We start from the raw sequence: 7,586 nt of genomic DNA, 5'->3' as shown, positions 1-7,586 counted from the left end.
TGGGGTTCTCGGGGCTGGCTGGCCTCGACGGCGAGGGTGTCTCGGGGGGTGGGATGGACGGCGTAAGGATGGGGCTGGCTGGGCTCGATGGAAGTAGGGACCTCTCGACGGCGGCGGCAGTCTCGGCAGGAGCTCGTTGCAGGTATTAATTTTTATTAAATATATTTTTTTTATTAATAATTATTTATATTTATTTTATTGCAGGTTTGTTTTTTTTAAATTTCTAATGGACTGTTTTAATTATTATAATTGTTCTGTTGTTTATTTGGCTGCCTGGGATTGTTTGATATGTTGTGTTTGTAGGTTTTTAAAATTTGGGGATGTTCGATTGAAAGTTGTTATGCTGTCGGAATTTATCTTTATTTAATCAATTTCTGTTAAATATTTCAAAGTAATTATAGTAGTTATTGAAATAATTACAAATATCGATTTCTAATCCAACGATTTAAGTTTACGGACTTTAGACATCGTTATTAAAGGATTTTATGGTTTATTTTTAACGTCCGAGGGACGGTTTTTGAATGGTAATTCTATAGTAAACTTTAGAGTGTAACTTGATGTGTTTTGAGCATATGTTTTTTTATAAATGAATTACTATTATTATAATTATTTTACTAATAATTATATAGATAGAAATCGTTAATGAATGATAAATTATTATGATCCTTAATTGAATTGATTATTCTTATTGGGTAAAAATGTTTGAATGTTTATTGATTAAATTTTTCTGAGCACAGAAGATTAGTCATTGGTTTGTTTGTACTCTTTGAAATTCTTTTGATAAAAAATGGGTATGTTTCTTTTGTTTGTTCACCTTGTTTTTTGTTTGTAGGAAAGTTTAATAATTCTAACTTTATTCACAAGTTAAAATTAAATTCATAGATGCTATAATAATTAATTATTGGTCAAATGTAAAAGAATAATAATTTTATATTATTATGTGATTTTTCATGTTTCAGGGACGATTTTAGAAAGAAATTCATCGAAGTCAATCCTTACTTTGGAAAGACTATTGGTGACAAGGGAGAGTACATAGACAAGAAGAAGAAAGATATGTATTTTGACAATGAATTTAGTATTTTATTTTATTTGTGATTTTTATTACAGTATAAGTTTTCTTTTTTGAGTGGTTAGTTATTTACTTTGTAAATCTAGTTATAATTTTTTTTATTAGATTCGTAAATGGAATGTATAAATTTTGTTATTTTAATCTATACGTTTTCAGATTTGTATATAAAATTTTCAATTAAATCATAATTTTTAATTTAAAATAAAAATAAATAATTTTTTCAAAAATTGAAAATATAACTTTTAAGGGCACGCATTGTGATCCCTAAATTTTTTACTTAAAGGCACTCAAATAGAGCTCACGTCAATTCTTTTAAGGCTCACGCTAAAAAAAATCTTGTAGGGCACACAGTGCAAGCCCTAAAACACTGTACATTTAAAGGCTCTCAAATAGAGGGCTCGCACCCCGCGAGTCCTAAAAAACATTTTTTGTAGTATTGTATACAATTAATTTTCCAATAACCCCTTGTTAGAGGGATTAGGATCTATTTATAGCGGATCTCTAATGACTCCTGATACATTGTGCTCCCAGGGGACGATATAGTACATAAGTACATCATCAATGTGGTGGCACAGGTAGTAGTGGTGCAAAAGGTCATGGTGTTGGCTCTGGTACATGGTCAGAGGCTTGTAAAAACGCTCATTGGCTTGTACCATGCCGTACCTCCACCACTTGTCTGGTACGGGCCTCATAGGCGTGTTGGGGGAATCTTTACCACGAACCATTCTTGCACAACCACTATTCTTCTATCATGGATGTTGTCTCTGTACTCATACTCCCCTTGATTAGGACGTACATTCCACACCTTCACGTTTACCACATACTTGATAGATGTTCTCACCTTCCCTAGCCATGCTTACGCCTTAAGAGTCTTTACATTCTTCAAAGTATTAGACAACTTGTGGCCTTCAGTGTCGCAGGTATGGGGACACACCCGTTTGTGTGAGATGCAGGCTTTGCAAGGTAAGGTGTGCGCCTTTGCAAGACCCTCGACGCGAGGCGAGAGACCAAATTTGGTTGTTTTCATCCCGAGTTTATATTGTGAGAGACACGTGGTGGGGGCCTTTGTAAACACAAAGTTTTGCCATGCACACTAAGCGACCCTGGCCATTTATTTAAACAAGGGATCAGACCTTTTTTCCATAACAAAATTTTGGCATCCACAACATGCTAGCTCATGTTTAGTGTATGTTGCCTATAGTAAACATCCACATAAGATGAACTTAGCCGAGTTAGAAGCTTGTTATGGATTTACGACTTAGATCTTTGTGGAATATTTGACTATCTAAAATGTTCCTTCTAGTTTATTGCAGAAAATTTTAGCTAGAATATTTATAGGACAAATGCTGCCTTTGATATGACCTTATACATTGATCATTTTTCATTGTATGTATATAATTTCGAACTTGCTCAGATTAGTCCTTATAAAGTTGTTAGCAAGCATCTCAGTTCCTCTTAAATGACATGCGTTGAGAAGTTAGTAATTTATGAAACATTACTCTAAAATTAGACATTTATGTGAGACATAAGATCTTAATCTTAATTTTTTTAGTAGTTGGAAAGGATAGCTTTAGTTCCAAAACTATACATTATGCAATTATAGAGCAAATGACTTGGTAAGATTGTAACTATTCTTGATGTAGTTGCAATATGCTCATGAAATCTAGTTGATACAACCATATAATATGCATTGTGCTATTCACTAAAGTTGAGCGAATGTAGGAAGTGATATGTTTATCGGTTGCAATTTAAGGGAGCTTTAAAAGCTAGTGGCACATTGTTTGTAGGATCTCATTTATATTAGTCTATATGCATGCTTCTTGTTGACACTATTTTTCGTCAACTTAAGAGCATAAGAGCATGAATTCAAGAATAAAGATATAATAAAATAAATAACACCATATGTTATAGTGGTCCGGCCCCAAGAAGATGACCTATGTCCACATAGTCACTTTTATTAATATTTAATCTTAAAAAACCATAGTTTTCGACGAACTTGCCTTGCCGGTTGTTCTATAGTCCTCCACTTTTACATTGTATAAGAACTTGTTTCTACAATAATGGAGTTTTAGCATTATGAATTGCCTCCCCTGTTTCTATCCCATCCCTCTTATTTATAGTGAGGAGTTTAAGGTTACAATTAGATCATGGGCCTAAGTTATTGGGCTTGGTCCACAAATGATACATTAAAACATAAATACAATTATATTTTGACAAATGAAAACTCTGTATGCCTTACCTAACTCTGTTAGCGTGTAATGGTTTGCGTTGTACGAGCATAGGTTAAAGAATGTGGCTATGTGAACAAATCCCTTCTGTTAGCGCTTGGTAGTCTGCTTTGTTCTTTGTGAGAACAGGAACTCCTTTGTACTTTGTGAGAACATGAATGTAATTAGTTCTATTCATCATCACTTTATAATTATTATTTTTTGAAATATCATAAATGCCAAAAAATGAGTACAACATTGTCCCCCTAAGTCAGTTTTCATGCTTTACACAATTCTGAATTAGTTATGTGAACAATGTCCCCATTCTTTTATGGTTATACACTTTAAATAAAATTTTTTAAAAATAAAACATTTTTCTTTAAACACAAAACAAAATGTTCTCTAATCGTTCCATAGCCACTCTTTTTTGACAACTACCTTTTAGGCCTGTTGTAACGACCCAAAATTTACTAATAAGGCTTAAGGGCCTTGATTAGTGTGTCGGGAGGGCATAATTGGTTTATGTGTGATTTGAATGATTTAGTGCATGATTATATGATAAGCATGCTTAAATGATTATAGGGATATATGAAATGCATGTTTACGGGTATTAGTATGCATGTAGGCCCTGTTTAGCTTAAATGGGCATATTTGTAATTTTGGCCCGTTGAGGGCATAAATGTGATTATATGTTATAATTGTGAAGACCAAATTATTATGTGGATATATTTGCAGCATGCGGCTTGAGGCGATCCTAGGGAGCCAGTTAGCGAGAAAGTCACAACGGGACCCAATACCTGACTCGGGGCGAGTCAAGGGGTATTTTGGGTATTATAAATTTATTTGGGTTATCGGGTTATGCAAATAAATAATTGGAGATATATTTGAAGTTAGAGAGCTTAGGAGGGAATATTGGGGAAATTTACCATTTTGCCCTCGGGGACATTTTTGGTACCCCGAGCTTTGGGATTAACTTAAGCAACCTAAGTTAGATAAAACAAAACTAAGGAAACAAGTAGAAACTCCTAAACTGACCCTTCCCTTTCTCTCAGCTCACTCATCTCTTTCTCAAACTCTCTCTCTTTCTCAAGCTAACCTTTGAAGCTAAGGAGGGATTTTGGGCTAGGAATTACTTGAATTGAGGCTAAGGACTTGGGAATTATCTCAGCAACTACTTGGTGGATTCGTTCTTTAATAAAGGCAAGCTTTTAATTATGGTTTTGCATTTGAATTCTGGAAACTGCTAGCTATTTTAAGAAGGTTATGAGCTATTGGGTTTCATGGATTGAAGTGTGATTTTGATGAGTTTTTAAGCTAGTTTTCTTATGGGTTTTGTTGCTGGGAGTATATTAGAACTATTGTGGTAATTAAATTATGTCATTGGGATGGTTTTGGGTTGATTTGAGTGAGGTTTGGTTGGTGGAAATGGTGAGTTTTCTGGGCTCGAAGGGGTTGGGCTGTGGCTCTGTTCTTGGTGTGTCGCGACCCTCTAGAACAGATGGGAGCTAAAATGAAGGGCGGGCCGCAGCATGGGGAGTGTAGGGCCGCGGCCCGTGTGCGCTGTTTGGGGAGGCTGCGCCTCTAGTTGGAGGTGGGTCGCGGCATGGGGGGCTTAGGGTCACGACACTTAAGAGCATTTTTGGCTTTGAGGAGGTTTTAGGTGTGGGAACTTAACCTAGGTTGCTCGGGATTGATTCCACTACCATGTTTGGTAGAATTCGATGTCCTGAAGGCTAGAACTTGGTTCGAAAACCTTTATTCACTTATTATTGATGGAATCCCTTATCTTGGTTGTGACTAGGTGTATGATAGGGCTCCAGAAAGGGATCGTGCTCTAGGGTCATTTCTCGTAATCAGAGCGTTCGAAATTAAAGGTAAGAAAACTGCACCCAATTGTGTCAGTATGTTGGGACTAAGGGTTCCCTATACTTGTATGCATTATTGTATGATGGTATTATTGCACGTGAACATGAACTAAATGGCCTAAGAGTGTCGGAATTAATATTGGCGCACATGACGCGGCTCAGCCACTGGTTGCTGAGGACAGCTTAATATTCACTGAGCTCGGTTTAAGCGGACGGGAGTCAGTGGGGTAAATAGAGTGTGCGACCTAAGGGTGTCGACCTTGGTTATTATATGACTGGGTTATTGATATTATTTTATTGAATATGATCTGCTGGATATCTGAATATGAGATTGTGGATTTATTGGTTATGTTCACTAACTATGTGAATGATGTGGACTGCTGAGTGTTTGGTTATGCTTAAGGAATCATTTGATTATTTACATTGTTCATGCTATGATGTTATGGTTTTCTTGCTGGGCCTTGGCTCATGGGTGCTACGTGGTGCAGGTAAAGGCAAGGGTAAGTTGGATCAGCCCTGATTCGGAGAGCTCTAGATTCAGAATGTACATAGACAGTTGCTCGGCCGCCACGATCGTGGGATGGGCAGGAACAGGAGAACCTTAAATGTCTATTTTGCCATTAGAGTGGCTAGTAGTCGTATATACCCTGGAATTTTGTAAACTGTCCTTTAAACTCTATCTCTTTTGGGTTCCCATGCATGAAACATTTATATAAATGAAATGTATCTTTTATGACCAAAATCTTTTAATCCTAGTTCAATAATGGTTTTAGTGACACATTTTCAACTAAATGACTTGATTAGCAAGTCTTGCACATTTATAAATACACAGTGTAATGGTCTTGGCTACCTAAGGTGTTACACCTGTTTACTCTTGCACTCCTCAAATGAGTTATAGGCCAACTATTTTGATGAATTTTTAGGCCCATTATCTTGCAAACCTAGCCCAAATGTTGTACACCTAGAAGTTTTCAAGGTCACAAAGTAAACAGCCGCCAACTTCCCTTGTCCTTAGGAGGTTTTCACACCGTGAATGGAGAACCCATTGCTTGGACAGAATGAAGTTTATGACGCTGGAAAGGGAACACCATGGGTGGAGAAGATTTTCCTACTTGCGGAGTTCATGCATACATTGTCGAGTTCATGCAGACGTTTCCAGGAAAGAAGCAGCACCACTGAAGAGCACCGTCATCTTTCTTCTTTGGAACCACAAATTCGATACCATTTGAGGTGCTGCAATTTTCTGTCTTACCCTCCTGAGACCATTGTTCGTCTACAGGCATCACCTTTCGTAATTCCTCATGTTGAGCTCACCTGTATGTCTCGTTTATGTTTTTGTTTGTTTGCTTCCTGAAGATGTATACATGAACGAACATGGATTTCTTTTTTATATGCATACCCTCTGTTTGTTCCTTGTATACAAGCAAATGTATACACACAAACAAGCCAACATTGATGTAGGGTGAAAACGAATAAGCTTTAATATGCACAGACAACATTGAATCTTGAACAACTTGTCTCCAAAGTACTCACATGAATAGATGTCCCGTGGTCGCCCTTGGTTATAAGCACATAAATGACAACTAGTTTTTGTTCGGGTACACACATCTGACCATTTCGCTAGTTTCTGATACAAGCAAACATGACTCTTATTTTGTTGGTTTTGAGTTCCTATTTGGTTCTGATGTATGCGAACTGTTATTTTTCTGTTCATTTCTTCTAAAGGCATGAAAGAGTGATTTTCCTTTATATACATAAAATGAACATATTTGTGAGAAGAAGATCACGGTCTATAAGTTGAATTTCTCAGTTTCTATTTTCGTATATGCAAATAGACTCCTTAGTGAATAGTTACTCTCTGTTCTTATTAGATAAGTGTAGGTGATAGGATATATACTCAAAACCTTTAAATGAATCACAAACAACTTGTCTCTAAAGACAATGTAGTTGTAGCGAATAGATACTGGTGGCTTTTGTAAATGAAAATGAATAGATGCCTTTTGTATACATTACCAACAAACAAGAATCCCAATGGGTTTGTATTCCATCTCCAACCTTGACCTCATTAATTTATGACGTCTCTGACTTCATCCTCTTTAATTTCACATATTGCTCCCTCATTTGCATCATTTAAGAAAGTTTTAACATGACTAGTTGATAGGTCAACATTGAAACTTTGTATGAAGACAACACAAAAGCTCTTTTCATGTGTTTTTTATGGGCTCTGTTTGCTCATTATGTGAATTAGCGAACACTCTCTTCCTCGCTTTCCTCCTCTTTGGTTCTGTTTGTCCTAGTTGTACACTTTATGGTGAACATGCCTCATATGTGTATGTGGAAACATAATCTCACTCTTTCCTTTCATTTTCAGGTACTTTGTTTGCTTTGTCTTCAAGGAGTCCGGTTTCTTTTACAATCTGATTAGGCCTCATTCTCCAAAGTTTA

The sequence above is a fragment of the Humulus lupulus genome, chromosome 5, assembly GCF_963169125.1.
Source record: "Humulus lupulus chromosome 5, drHumLupu1.1, whole genome shotgun sequence".
NCBI lineage: Eukaryota > Viridiplantae > Streptophyta > Magnoliopsida > Rosales > Cannabaceae > Humulus > Humulus lupulus.
This window is presented reverse-complemented; position numbering follows the sequence as displayed.